The sequence below is a fragment of the Pleurodeles waltl genome, chromosome 1_2 (genome assembly GCF_031143425.1).
Source record: "Pleurodeles waltl isolate 20211129_DDA chromosome 1_2, aPleWal1.hap1.20221129, whole genome shotgun sequence".
Lineage (NCBI taxonomy): Eukaryota > Metazoa > Chordata > Amphibia > Caudata > Salamandridae > Pleurodeles > Pleurodeles waltl.
In genome coordinates this window covers 456,061,540-456,077,086 of record NC_090437.1, presented here as the reverse complement: position 1 = coordinate 456,077,086, position 15,547 = coordinate 456,061,540, and positions in this window count along the sequence as shown.

Sequence of the window (15,547 nt, the reverse complement as noted above, 5' to 3'; positions counted from 1 at the left end):
ACCCCAACCCCCCCAAAATTACCACAACCCCAACCCCTCCCCTAAAACCTAAAGCACCCCAACACCCAACCCACCCCTAAAACCTAAACCTTGACCCCCCTAAACCCTAATCACCCCAAGCCCCCCACCCCATAAACTAAAATACCTGAGTCCCCACCCCGCTCCTAAATCCTAAAGCACCCCAACCACCCAACCCACCCCCAAAACCTAAACCCTGACCCTTAAAGCCCCCTAAACCCTAATCATCACGAGCCCCCCACCCCACCCCCTCAAAATCCACCCCAGGCCCAGCCCAACTTACCTCCTCCTTCACCGCGTTGACTCCCTTCTTCTGTGCCTTAACCACGCATGCACGTGGTTCACCCATGTGTTGTTAAGGCACAAAAACCAGGAAGTCGTGGAAAACGAAACCGTTGTTTCGCTTTAGTTTTTCACGACTTCGTGGTTAAGGAGTCATTGTTCCGGGTGTTTCCCTGAGCAGCATCCTATCAATGTCGAGGTCTTTCCGGGTACAGACTATAAAATTCATCATCTCAGAGCTTTCCCACCTTCATGAATGACTGCACTAGAGCCCCGTCCTACAGCAATCGGCAATCACATAGCACTGTTTGTGATTCAGCTTGTATCTTGCCCCGTTGATGACTCATCGATTACCATTTTTTTTCCACAAAAATGTCTCTAAGTCAGAAGGTAAACTTTCCACTGGGACAGACTTGCTCATCGTATCCAAGCTCTGCCCCATCACGGTCCGCTTTAACTTTTGACTTTGACCCAGTCTAGCACGACCAGATGCTTTTTGGCACTTCTTTATGTCCAAAGTTTAAAAATTCATATCTCTGGTTCCATTTATTGAATTTTTGTCATTTTATGGTTATTTTATGTTATTTTATTTATTATAATATGATCTATTTTTTAAACTTTTTTTGAGATTTTTCTTGTGTTGTGTTTACGCTTTACTACACTTTGAGTATTGCATAAATACTTTACAAGTTGGCCTAACTTAGGGTTGATTGCTTTGTGCCAATCTACCAAATGTTTAAGGAATGGTTTATTTTATTGACTTCAGTGGGTTATGCTGATCAGGATTGTGTTTATTATTTGCGGTGGGTTCTCGCCCTCTTCAACTAATTTTCCTATTTCTTACAATCACATTTTCAGCTGTTTGCAAAGTGTTTTCCTTGAATCCAGGTACCAGAGCCAAACATACCCTGCAGCACCTGGTTTACAGTAACTAATTAGGGACCAAACAAGTGCTGATAGAAGCAGACTATTGTCAGGAAGAATTAACCTTGTACCTAAGAACCAAAATGAGTGATACATTTTTCTGTTTCTCACCACAACTACAACTGACCACACACAATGTGATATGTGACATAAATAGTAGAAGCGGGGAAAGTGGAATAGGGAAAGAGAAAAAAACACGCAAACTGGATATCACCCTCTGCTTCATTCCATAAGACACTAATAATATATTATAAACATACTGCATCTAACTTAAAAAGTGAATGGTGATACTTTCAGACAGAACATCCCTATGTAACCATCCTTCTGTCTTGGAATCTCTAGTGAGTCATTGCTATAAACTGAACACAACAATAAATAGTTAATCAATTAAGTTCTTAATCCCTCCCCATTGTTAAGATGACTCTCCAAAACCAAACACCTAAATATGAATTTTATAATGTTTTATTGTTAGGTCAGTGTTTCCACAAGAAAAGTGTTTTTGTGTCGTTCTGACATGTTTTGAAAAAGATTCATGAAGCTTTCTAAAAAAGTGCTCTTTTTGCCAAGTTTGTAAAGGGAAAGGTTCCCATGCACTTCCCAGAGATGTTTTTTAGAAGGGCTACAGCAGAAAACACCAAGGGCCATATGTAAGAACACTTTTTCCCATAGACACAGAATGGGGAAAAACCTTTGCTACATCTGGCCCCAAATTTGGCAAGAAGCTAGATCTTGATCCACTTGTTGTACTTTTTTGATTTGGTGTAGTTTAGGAGAAATTAAGGCTAAAAAAGGTTTGTGTATCTGGATGGTTGTGTCTGCAGGAGTCTCTCAAGAGTCTCATGGCAGCATCATTTAAAAAATACAGCATTCTCATTAGTCCACCACTGGGCCCCATGGGGGATAACCCAGAGAGCTCCTCCCGGTGCCAACATTAAAAGCAACACAGCAGTTTTTGCTGCAATCCCATCAGACTCTTGCAGGAACAAGAAAAAAGGTGGGCCAAGGCTGCATTATTTAATTAAAGGAAGAGGGGCATGCACCCCCTTTCTCTGTGCTATTTCTGCCCTCTAGAACTCCACCCCCGGGGTCCGATTTAAATATTATAGTGAGTGGGGGCCCATTCCCCCCCTTAAGAAGCTTTACTTGACCCTGGGGCTCAAAGTAATTCAGCCCCACACCCCTTAATAAATAAATCAACACCTGGGGGATCAGGTCCCCAGAGCCAAAAATGGCTTGGGCGAGGGGGCCATGCACCCCCTCACTCAAGTAATTACAGCAATGGGGTCCTTGGGGCTGAAAATGACTTGGAAAGAGGGGCTGCGCACCGCCTCCCCTTAAATATAACCAGCCCTAGAGGATGTGGTTCCCAGAGCCTTTAATGGGCAATGGAAGGGGACCCCACCCGATGCCCAGTGGACATACATATCTATTATAAAATGGTGACAGCCATATTAGTTTTATTAGCAAAATGTTTCTACCCTTCCCCCACATATACTTTTTTTAAATTTCAGGACAGGGGACCAACCCCTGTAATGGCTACCAGCAACATTTTTCTCACGCTGCTGGCAGCCAATCATAGATCTCGCTGCTACAAGAGACTGACTCCCATGGGAGCGAGATGGACTAAGGGCAAAAACTCCCTGGACCAATCAGAATGTTTTATTTTTAAATTCTCGTTCCCAGGAGACTCTTGCGAGCCTCAGTCAGACCCAACCATACAGATTTACAAATGTATTCGTACCTTAATAAAAAAAAAAATAATGAACAGATTCTTTGCAAATCACAAACAACATAATCTGTTGACCAAAATCTAGCCTCCTGACAAATTTGCTGTAATTCCATTCTGCAGTTCTTAAAGACATCTACAGAAAATGCATGTGAATTTTGCATTTTTGGACCCCCTTTCTTTCCGCCCTTGCTTGACAGATCACCCCCAAACTTTCCATGTGCAAACTAGGCAAAAACAAACTATTTTTGGAACTCTTTTTTAGATATGTCAAATGGTGGCAAAGTATTTACCAACATAATGAATGCATTTCCTATGAAAAAGATGACCTAACTATTTTGGTTTAATCCATGCTATAGGAAGTGGTAGGGGCTCAACATAGAGCTTAAAATCAGGATCAAGATATGATCAATTGAACTAAGGTGCTCTCTTCTTGGTTCTCTATTTATATATCATGTTTCAGTTGTACACAGTCACAATTTGAGGACTGGGCACTGTTAATTTAACAACATAAAGTACTGACCGGTGCAGCCAGATTAACTACGACTGCAATTTTTGATAGTGTGTGTATGTGTGTTTGCCTTCCAGAGTTATTGCCTATTCCCTGATTGCACCTTGAACAACATTCATTAATACCTGGCAACCCCTCTCCTAGTGCTGCATCACGGTCATCATGTGGGCTCATGCAGTGAGGTGCAGGGGGACCCCTACTCAGCCTAAAGCCTATGAATATCTGTGAGATCTTAGGAGGACCTCACCACATTCTTCTGGAGCACCTTATCATTCTGTGTTACACCATTGTGTTATAGCACAAATATATACATAAGAGTATAAACAATATCCTGATGGAATTGTTTGGTTCATTCACCAAGAATTCAAATTGGACAGACTGATTGTTAAGGCACACATGTAGTCCTAAAGTTGTTACCCTATAACTTATTTTAAAAACAGTAAAAAATTGGTTTCTCAAACAATATGGGCCTTATCACGAGTCTTTCACTCAATAGACCACTAGACTCGTGGTGGCGGTCATGACCACCGCTGATTTGGTGGCCCGACTGGCAAATTAAGATTTGTGAGTCAGAGCGCCAAACAACTGCTGTCTCTGTGGGTAACAATGAACCTGACGGGCTGACAGTGGTGCAGGTGATAATCAGACAGGGTGGCGCTAAAGTCAGCATCACACTGTTGATTATAACCTGGTTCTCTGCCAGCCTTTTCATGGCGGTGGTTTCACTGCCATGAAAAGGCTGGCAAAGAACAAGCGCAGGGGGCCCCCCTGCCCAGCACCCTTGTAATGCACACTGTCTGCTATGTAGACAGTGCGTATTATGAGGGTGCTGGTGCCCCCTGCGGGCGGCAGCGTTACCGCCGGTTTGATTACGAGGCAGAGACAATGCTGCCGCCACCTTCTCGCTGGGCTGAGGGCCAGAAACCTTGGTTTCTGGCCCTCAGCCCAGTGGGAAAGTCATAATAGGGCCGGTGGGGAGGTTGCCAATAAAGCAGCAACCTCCCTGTGGGAAGCTTGGCAACAGGTTTTCTCGTCCGCCAAACTCGTAATGAGACCCTTAGTTCAAAATCCTTATAACCCCAAAACACATTGGTCCTCATAATAACTTTCTGCAAGTGAAAGTATTTTAGAACAAATCTACAAAGTAAGGTCATGGATACAGCCACTCCAATTGTTGAATGCCTTGCAAGGATGGCATTAAAAATTAGGAAAGTTATATCTAATCATTTTAGATGTCTTCTACTATTTGTAAACAGTGTCATAGTTCAGGACCCCTAGATCTTGTTGCCCATTGAATAGCATACTCACAGCAAGCATCATACCTTCTTTCAATCGGTCCCTTCATTTAACATAACATGCTAGCCTTTCCTGTTTGCAATAACCTCAGAGTAGTGGACAGATCTCTAAAACCCCCTGGCGACACCTGTTCATTCATGAATGGTTAGTCCTGCTTTTTGATCTGATTTCTCCTGAATTGTCTTTAAAGAATTATATTTGGCCAAGGCTCTTTGTGTGTTTGAGACCAGGCTCCTGTGTAAAACTGGTGAGCAAGCTGCTAGATACAGAAACAACAGTTTTGAAGGACATCAATTGTGTCATGTGTGTATTTCTCTCATCACATATTGGAGGTGAATATGCAGTATCTTCACCCAATGAGTATTTTGAGAAGCATGTTATTAAACTTCTACTTCTCTCCTGATTCTAAGGCCTTGTCACCAACTGTATTTTGTAGTATATATAGTAGAACTACAATACTGTTCCTAACATACTACAAAATGCTATTTGCAAACCTACATGCAGAGATCTCTGCCTCCACCTCTCTTACTTTTCTTTGCAGAGATGTCCTCACACAACAGCAAAGAATTCTGCACATATAGGAACATATTTCAGTAATAACTGTTGGAGGTGCCGGAGGGAGAGGCTGAAAATGGGAAATTCTTTCTACCAAATAGGAGAGGTTAATTGAATATTAAAGAGGACATCCACCCATCCACAAAAAGTAAGCCATTTCTATTCAGAAACTGTGCCACTATAGTGACGATTCCCAAACAGTCATCAATGTAATCCAGCTTGGAGCTGGAGTAAATCCATCATCACACTTTGCAAACCACTGATACTGCAACACCTTCCCATACAATATAATGTAGGAAGGGACTGAACAAAACCCCACAGAGATAAGGTAAATACATTTATTTGTGAAACCTATTTAAAAATATGAATACATTTTATTCAATGTTAAACATTTGTCTATAAATAAAACACAATTATTATTGTACCTTAATCCATTCATTGACCTTTCTACAAATGTGGAAGTTGCTGAAGCATTAATATTTATTAAACATAATTTAAACATAATTAAGTTACTTTTCATTAATTTACATTACTTCTAATAATTTTGAACACTTTTTAAAGTTATTATAGTCAAGATAATGACATTTGAAATTTAAAACTAAGCTATTAATGCTCTAACATGTTTAAATTGTCCAGCATTTTAAACAACTACAGCCCAGATTTAGGAGGGCTTAGTGCCATTCTAACAACACATTAGCATATTTTTGTTTATGCTAATGTGGCATTAGAAGATTAAAAATGTTGTGCCATATTTACATATGCATTGGACCACTTTGTAACCCTTTGTGCTACATTATGCCTGTGCTAGGCATAATGTAGCACAAAGGGTTGCAAAGTGGTTGTGACCCTTGGTGCTACATTATGCCTGCACCACACATAATGTATGCAAAGGGTACAAATACCATCATTTTGCGCTGTATATTAAATACGGCACACGCATGGTGGCATTAGGGCGGCATTACGGGGTGCAATAAAAGTGATGCAGCACTAGATGCTGTGCCACTTTTCATAACTATGCACCTATATTTTTCCCTGTACTGTATCATAGGAAGATCCCCCACTCTGGTTGCAGAGCTCTCTGCCAAGTGTGCGTAACATCAAATTTGAGGCAAAAATGTTACTAGTGGTGGCATTTTAGTCATATTTCAGGACATGAGGACATGCAAATCTTCACATTGAGGTGACTTTTGACTCACAAATGGTATTGTTGCTCAAAAGTGTATGGCCCATTTTACTTGTAGTAAATCCACATTTACAGATTCACCTTTGTAACTAGGCCTCTTTATTTTAATATATTTTTCTTTTTGTTGGACTAAGTAAAAATGCTGTGCTATGATGGTACAGTAGAAAAACTGTGAAAACCCCACAGAAGACATACTTTCTTCTTCAGATGTTTCTTTTATTGGGTCCTGAACAAAGATGTGTGATATTTGAAGCTCTGTCATATGATGTTTACAGAATGCAATAAAAGCTATCAACGTCAGGGTCTTTTGATTCTTCACACTACACTAAAACAACATTAAACCTTTCTTTAAAACGTTTTCACACTTACATATAGGGAAGCAGAAGGTATTATATCCCTCTGCCTCATAAATACAATTTACATGTTGTTATGTCATTAGGGCATTCCATTCACACGTGGAATAAATCTGCTAAGTCATGCCCTTTCTTTATCACAATTACATTCAGCAAGGAGGGTTACCTGAATTATTATTTATAAATGTTGTTAAAAAATATATACTTTTTAAATAATCTGTCCCAGGTTTTCTGGATTTTAGTTGGCCTCTGTATGTTGTCAAAACTAAAAAAGGAAAGGAACCTGTAGATGACTGAATTAGTCAAATTGATGAAGATCCTAAGAAATGAATCTGATGTTAATGGAGAAGGTTATGTTTGGCTCTGACCTCTGTTCAGAGGTACTCATGATACAATACTGTTGGATAGAATTGGAATCTTAGGCTGGAGGGGAGAGAGCTTAGTGTCTCACACACGAATACAAACATTTTGATCCACAGAATTAGATTTGCTTCTGTTAGGAATACCATTGTCTCATCATTACTACTGCTAGACCTCAACATCAAGTTGTCCTTAAAGAAAGTCCTTTTGGTATGACTTTAACAATTAACCAAACAATGTACTGAAGATAAACAGAACATAAATGTTTAAACTTTTCGTTAAAATTTAATGAATGATAAAAATAAAATATGCCACACATTAGTGAAAAGTATACCTGAATGTTCAAAAGCAGGATGCATTAGACTGTTAAAAGTCATCCAGTATTCGAATAGGCGGATAAGTCAATAGGTGCACAGTTTGGATTAAATTAGCAAGCTTACCATGCTTCCTCATAGAAAGAAGCTGTGCTGAACATCAGCGAGGGGGTAGACAAAGGGTTGCAAATATAGGAGATCTGGTTGGAATATTTTAACAAATGATAAGAGGGCTGACTCTTCTTGAGTTTCCATCTTGAAGTATCTCAGTGGCCTTACAGTTTCAGGGATGTAATGTCAAATCAAAGGACTAATTTCACTGGGCTGCTGGGCTTGTTGCAGAGAATTAAAATTTAGGCTGAAAGACATTGAGTGAAAAATTATACTACAAGACAATCTTTGACCTGGTGCATGTGTCTCTTGAGGTGGGAGTGAATCAATGCTGTTTTAAATGGAGCAGTTTGTCTTGGATGTCAAGTTGATATAGAGGATCTTAGTGTTTCAAAGAGCTTAATTTGCAGAATAAGTTTCAAACTTCCCATAAGTTTCAAACTTCCCATTCCTGGTTGTAGTTTTTCATAAGGCTTGTTCCATAGAAACTTTCTAGTCTCACTGAACATCAGCCTACAGAAGCCTTATTGACCCTCACAGCCCTCAGTCTCTTTAGGGCAAGATCCTCCAGCATATTGACCACTACCAGTGGCATGTTCCCCTCTTGTATGCTGCACAAAACCTTTTGTGAGCAACTTATTGCAAGAGGCCAACCCTTCTCAGGAAAGAGTCCACATCTCATCTTGGACATCAAGGTCAGGAAACTAGCTGCCTCAAATTTGGAGATTTGACCAGGTGAATTATTTTTACATGTTTCACAGAGCCAGACAGAAAATCTTCCTCAGTAAAGCAGAGAAGCGTTCTTGCTTATTCAGCCATAATCATTTTTTATCTATTCAATTTTTGTTGTTATTCATGTATTTTAAAAGAAAAATGTAGTTTATCATTCTGGTGACATCCAGAACAATCCTAAAATAATTTCTATGAATTTCACCTATTTCCTTTGAGACATTTTGATCTACCCACTGCTCTGAAAACATGTTTGTAGCATAAATATTAACTGGGCATCTTGAAATAAAATTAAAAATTGTGGAAACCTCCCCCCAGCAACGTAAAACTCTCCTCCTTCTTCAATCTGTATAGCAATCTCTCCTAGCGCAGATGACTGAGCTACAAATAAAAAGTGCTCCCTTAGCTAGCACCTGACCCGAGTCACAACAAACTTTACTAGATTTGTCCTCTGAAAAGTGAAGGGTGTCATATTTTGAATACTATATTCCCCTGATAGGCTGAAGACAGCTCTTCCCTCATTTCCTGTGTTTGAGCCTTTTGTGCTCTGAATTTCAGACAGAGCAAGTACGAGGTGTAAAGTTCAAATGGTTGCAGATGTGTATTCCTAATGAATAGGCTGTAGAGGAGTTTGGTATTGTTTCCATAAGAATGAGGACCAATGCTGTGCATCTTTATTATATCATCAAATTATTATTATTTTAACAGGGAGAGGTCACCTATGTATTCACACTGACCTGGTTGAATGTGAAACATTATGGACAGGACTGAGGTACATTGGATCCAGTCCAGACACAGCATATATAGAAGAAGCAAAATGCCATGGAGGATTGTTTACGTGCAGGAAGGGACACCATCCTGCATATAAACAATCTATCCCCTCAATGTAGACACCCTTGCTCTATGGTGCAAGAATGCCTGCGTTGGCGCTTGGCAGCTTAATTCAGCACCAGCGCAGGGGAAATCACAGGGGTGCGCTGTATTCCTCTAAATAAGGGGCACCTCTGCATTTCTAAAGTGGCACAGCGTGGCATTGTTATTTTCTGGCACTGCACCGTGCTGCGCCACCTCAACATAAATTTAGGCCTAAATCTGTTAAAATATTGAACTTGTTTTGTCTGTTTCTACTTAACGTCTCTACCTGTCTGATACCTGGTGTGAAGTTTTTTGACTAGAGTGCATCTTTCCTCGCTTCTTGTAGATGGTAATTATCATCATGTACATTCGATTCACCAGAATGTCAGGTGTAGCGGAAGGGACATCATATACTCCTTCACCTTAATGAAGTGACAGGAAGTGACTTCATATGACCTTTGAGCCTGGATCTTCCAATGAAGTGATGGCACATGAACTTAACCCTGATGACATCACAATATTTGAAATTGCTGAACTTACATCATTACTATAACAACACATCACAAATGTCTGTTAGATTTCATCTATTCAAAGGTGCAAACATGACATGTCAATAGTCAGCTGAATTGTAGTGAGCAAGTAAAGTGATTCTGACATCTTCTAGGGCAAATTGAAGGTTGGGGATTTCTTTCCCCTAAGCAAATTCTGGAAACAAATGGGATCTAATAGTGCAGAAACTCTAGAGTCCCCATGAGTTGACCCAATTATGTTTTTAAAATGCCATATGGGTGCCCCCTTATGTCAAAAAGTACCTCCATTACTAGGTCCAGTATTTTGCCCAAACATTACTTACAATATACCAGTGCCAGAATTTTGCTGATACTGCTTTTCATATACTTTGGAGGACCCCTAAGTCAAAAGTTACGTCTAATAATTTGTGGACCACAATTTGTCATGGATGGCCCCATGGCATTGCCACTGTTGTCCTCCCATATACCAAGAATATCCTTCAAAGTGCCAGCACCAGCAATTTGCCCCAGAATGAATTTAGGAGTTCTAAATATGCCAATATTTGTCTCCATTATGCCAGCAGTGGCATTTTTTCATAGGTGCCACATGCCAACATTTTCCTATAGTAGGTCAGCAATGGCATTTTGCTGTTGGTATCAATATGCAAGGATTGCCTCCAGTATACCAGTACCGGCATTTTGCCAAGGGTGCTTCTATAAGCCAAGGCACATGTGATGACGCAGAAATGAAGGTTTTACATTTATTAGCGCATAAACGTAGAGTGAAATAATCATGTGTGGCTTTAACCGAACTAATAAAGATTGTACGGGGACAAAATGTGCCCTTAGAGTAGTTCGCCAACATTTATAAGCGTGCTTTATATAACGTAATGTATTAGAACTGCACGAATCCGACATAATCGTAAACGTGTGCTATGATTTGCTTGTTTGAAATGCTTTAGCTTAGCATAACTTTAGTGCAGGCTTTGGCCTAGTTGCCTGGTCTCACGGTTTAGATGCTCGTATTTTTCCAATGTGCTAATAAACGTGTATTTTTGCTTGAAGCTGTACTTTTCCACTGAGATCGTTCACATGCTTATCTTAAGGTTTCGTGCCAGCCTGGCATTTTTCTCTTTGCTCCAAGGTCAATCTGCAGGTGCGGACAATGGAAGCTCTGAAAGTGAGTTAATTGGTATAAAATGTTGCAACTTGCGTACCCGTCTCCAAGGATAATGTATGCTTAAGTAAAAGCTTGAGAACTGTTGTTTTGATTGGATAATTTGGAGCCAACCTATGAACCCTCCAATGGAAGACCCTACTGGATTTGAACTGTTGTCTATTTAAACCAGGTGCACGAGAAGAAAGTAGCCGTTACCAGCTCGATACCCGCCATTTTGCAGGACATTGCAGCTATTATGGCCCACCTTGCTGCGACGCCATTTTGAAAGAGACTTTGATGCTTTCTCTAATCGAGAGAAAGAGACTTAAATGATTCTTGCCCTAGAGACTTTAACTTTGATCCCTTTGCATGAAGTAGTAGTTTTATCTTGCCGCCGTGAGGCAATTGCCCCGTCCACTTTGCCCCTTTGCCCCGTCCCATGCCGATCGAGAAACGGTACCTGTGAGACGAAGACTTCCTTGAATGCTGATTGTAATTGGTAAATATGTAAGGAAATTGTACAATTGCATTGTGTTTCTTTTAGGTAACCAACCGCTGATTTTTTATAAGATCCCTAGCTAGGAGTTTTCCAAATTAATGTTGCTAAATTGTTTTGCATGAAGTCCCACATGCCGATGCTAATTTGAGGTTAGATGAGGATTCCTTTTGTTGCACGATGCAATTTGAGACCTTGTTATGCTGACTAAATGTATGCAATAAGCTCATTACAGATTATAGTATTAGTGATTTGCATTGCTATTATCGAATGCCTTGTTATTCAAATGCTGCATAGATTACACCTGCTTCGTCGTTATGGACAGCTATTAATGTTCATTTACGTATATCATTTGGTGTTGAGACACATCTATATTGTGCTAGCTTTGTTAATATAGGGAAATAAATTCATTAACTTTGAATAAACTGGTGTGGTCATTCCTGACCGAAAGGTCAGGGTTCGCCGAAATGTATTCTGGATTAATTGTTAAGTGTTATGTTGATCAGGGTATCGCTTATGTTCGTTATTGATTATTGATCTGATTAAATTGACTGATCTCGGGTGAAGAGAGTCCCACTTAGCCAAAAGATTCATCGGCCTAAAGAGCGTCCAAAATACAGGTAAATTATTAGTACGGAACGCTCTATCAGTAGATGGTAGCAGAGGACGGATTAGACTTTTGGGACCCCACTCGAGACATACATGGTGTTGAATTAACGGTTTAGACTTTTGAGACCCCACTCGAGAGGTATATGGTGTTGAATTAGATTTTTCTTGGGTAAAACAGATTGACAGAATGATGATGGGCTAGGTCCACCGCGACTTTCCCGGGATCTCGGAGCTTGCGAATGGAGAGAATGGAGGTGTGGAATCAGCGTTGGTGGTACTAGTGATGGTATGAGTGAAGTTAGGGTTTTGCGCTTGCACAGCTTATTGCCGCAGATTGTGTGAAAAGGTTGCGAGGATTTTTTTTTTTTTTTTTAGAGAATAGCGGAGGTGCGACTCCGAGTGTAGGAGTAGGGAAGTCGTCGAACTTCATAGAAATAGCGGAGGTGCGACTCCGAGTGTGAGAGTAGGGAAGTCGTCGAACTTCATGTGCGTGTGGCGCTTTGTGCAGAAAAAGGTCCACGTGGTTGTTGTTGTTGAGACGGGCCCTGCGAGGTCAAGAGACTCCGGAGTATGTTGAAAAGTGTATGAGACACTTGTTTTATGTTGTGGTCTGGTCGGTTTAGTAGGTTGATCGGGCGTGGTCAACGAGTCGGTACGTGTGTTAAGGGAGTGAAAGAAAACTTCGACTTCGGGCTCTGACAAAATTCTAAGTGCACTAGAATAGATCACTGACAAGTTGAGAGCAGTCTGCGGGTCAGATTTGCTTGCGAACGTGGGGACCGAGAAAGATGGAATAACTGCCGAGGCTAGTGAAAAATCCCTAAGGTCCTGAAGCGATTGTGTTACCTTTCCTGTAGTAAACCGACAGATCTGTTTTATTATTATTTTTGGTAGCTCGCGATACATGCCAGAAGTTGTTACGAGAGGAGCCGAGTGAAGGAGGACAAGCCGCGAGGCTTTGTCAGCCGCAGTGTGTGTGAGTGTGACGTCACTAGGAGCCGCGCTGGGATAGGTTGGTTGCAGAGAAGGGTCGCGCACGGATTGGACGCAGTCCGTGGGGCTCGATTGGAAGGGGAAAGGCAAGCGAAGAGTATTCCGGGAATTAAAGTCACCTATTGATTACAAACTTTGTGAAACAAAAGACGAGAAAATGAAATTTTTTAAAGCATTAAGGAGTGCGATGAAGGGGGAGTCTTACATTAAAGCGAGCGTAGGAGAGGAAACGCCGCCCGAAGGTACACCAGCTTACATTGTAATGGAGGAAAAAGGGGTAGCTCCGTGCCTTTGGCTAAAGCAATGGCACAAGCTGACAGAGAAACATGGGAGCGTAGCGTTCCCGATCCATGGGACATTCAATATAAGGATCCTAGAGAATTTGAGATTCGCGATGTACGACATGAAGGTACCCCCAAGGCCAGCACAGTTTGAGGCTCTAGCGATTTGGGAACTAATGGCTAGACAACAACAGCAAAATAAGTTTGAGACTAGGATAAGGAAGGTAGAAAAGACACTAGCGGACGCTAGGTGGGATAATGCACAGAAGGTGTGGAGGTCAGATGTATTGCAGGGAATAAAACTGTTTCCCGCAATCACTAAGGAAGAAGAGACGACAGGCAAGAAAGCTACCTGTAAGACAAACAGGAGGTGTTCCAAAGATAGAGAGGACGAGGAAAAGTTGAGGAGAGAAGAGGAGTTAGAGGATGAGGAGTTAATCATGCAATTGCTGAACGACCGTCCACCACCTTATGCAGAGAGTGGACAAGGTCCAAGTACCAGTTCTGCCCCTCCGGCACCGGTACAGAATAATGAAACTCCGGATTCAGAAACGTCATCGGGATCTAAGGACCCGAGTTTACTGTTCACCCCGCAGATACCGCAGGTTAGGAGAATATATCCAGATGTGCCCATATTGAAACCAGCAGAAAATTATCAGCCGCAGGTCCCAAGGTACTACAGCAGTGATAACAGTACGGGAATGATTCTAGACCCGACTGTAATGGGAGGACAGAATGGTCACAACCCAACATTGGCACAAGCTGAATCAACCCAGTTTTTGATGCCTCAAAAGCAGATGCAAGGGGGAACCGCACATGCTCAGATGACGGGGAGTCAGATGGGCATGCCGGCAATGATGACCCATAGTGTGGGAATGAACATGTCTCAGAACATGGGGAATGGACAGAACGCAGATGCGATATCCCTACCCATTACTGTAGGTCCACCGGTACCTTTGTACATTCAGCCAAATTCAGGTATGAGCAGTCAAGGATCAATGGTGCAGAGCGGGATGGAAAGGAGGTGCATTCAAAACACTCCAGAGGCAACTCCGATAGCGGCTCTGCCAACTGGATCTGGGTCCTTGATGGAGTTTAGTCCCATATGTGCTCAGTCAACACTGGTGAGGTCGAGTCCCCCACTGATGATACCACTATCATCGAACACTGAAAAGTTGCCGCAACCATCAATGGCAGTCGATGTGAATGCTACACTGATGGGGTTGAATGCGCAACAGCTGACACAGTGGTTCAACAGTCTGAATTCCACACAAAGCTCAGCCAGTGGGAAGGGAGAAGACTATCTGAATAGGGTCAGGTTGAACATGGAAGCACAAGAATTGGTGGAAGGGACTATGGGTGTGAATAGATTAGAGTCCTATTCGGAAGAAGAGCTGAGGTATCTATGTCCCAGGATAACGAGAGAAGTGAACAAGGTACATAGAAGCTTGCAAGAAATAGCTGACAAAAACGGGGTTGATATAGACAAGATGAAACACTTGAGCAGGAGCTACAGATTGGATTTCGGGACCACAGACTTTGAACACATGAGGTCAGCAGGCATGAAGGCACACCTTAGAGAATTGCTGCAGAGTGCGCAAGTGTGGAGGTGCTTAGACAAATGGGAAAGCAGATGGGTAAAGAGAAAGGAAAAGAGGAAAGACAGTGTCCCAGAGCTCAACGAGAAAAGACCACAGAGTAGTGATGCAGTAACCATGTTACCAATGAGGGAGACAGCAGGGGGAAAATTAATACATGTACCATGGCACAGAAGCGACATTCAGTCTTTTACGGATGATTTTGCCAAACTGAGAGAGAAACCGATTGAATGGTATCAACAGACTGATAGGTTTGTGAAGCTTGCGAAATGCCTTTGGGAAGACCTGAACACTCTCTTTGAGATTGTGGTTCCGGCAGATTTGTGGGAGGATTGCAAAAGAGCTGTAGGTTGGCCGACAAGTGAACCAGAGAGAGACAGGGATACGGGTGCACCATCACCTATGGTGATGAGCTTGTACTATAAGGTGATTGAGCATTTGAAGACGAAGGTTGCCGCGAAAAATGTGGATTGGCAGAAGATCGATCGAACTGCCCAAGAGGCTAAAGAGTCGATTCATAGTTACTATGAGAGGTTGTTGAAGGCGTTCAAGAACTACAGTGGCACGGAAACAATAGAGGCGAAGGACATGCTTAATTTTGTGTTTAGATTTGTGGAAGGGCTGAGACCAGAGATAAGTCAGATGATAAAGTCGCATTTGATTTGGTGGCAGTCGAAACCTATTG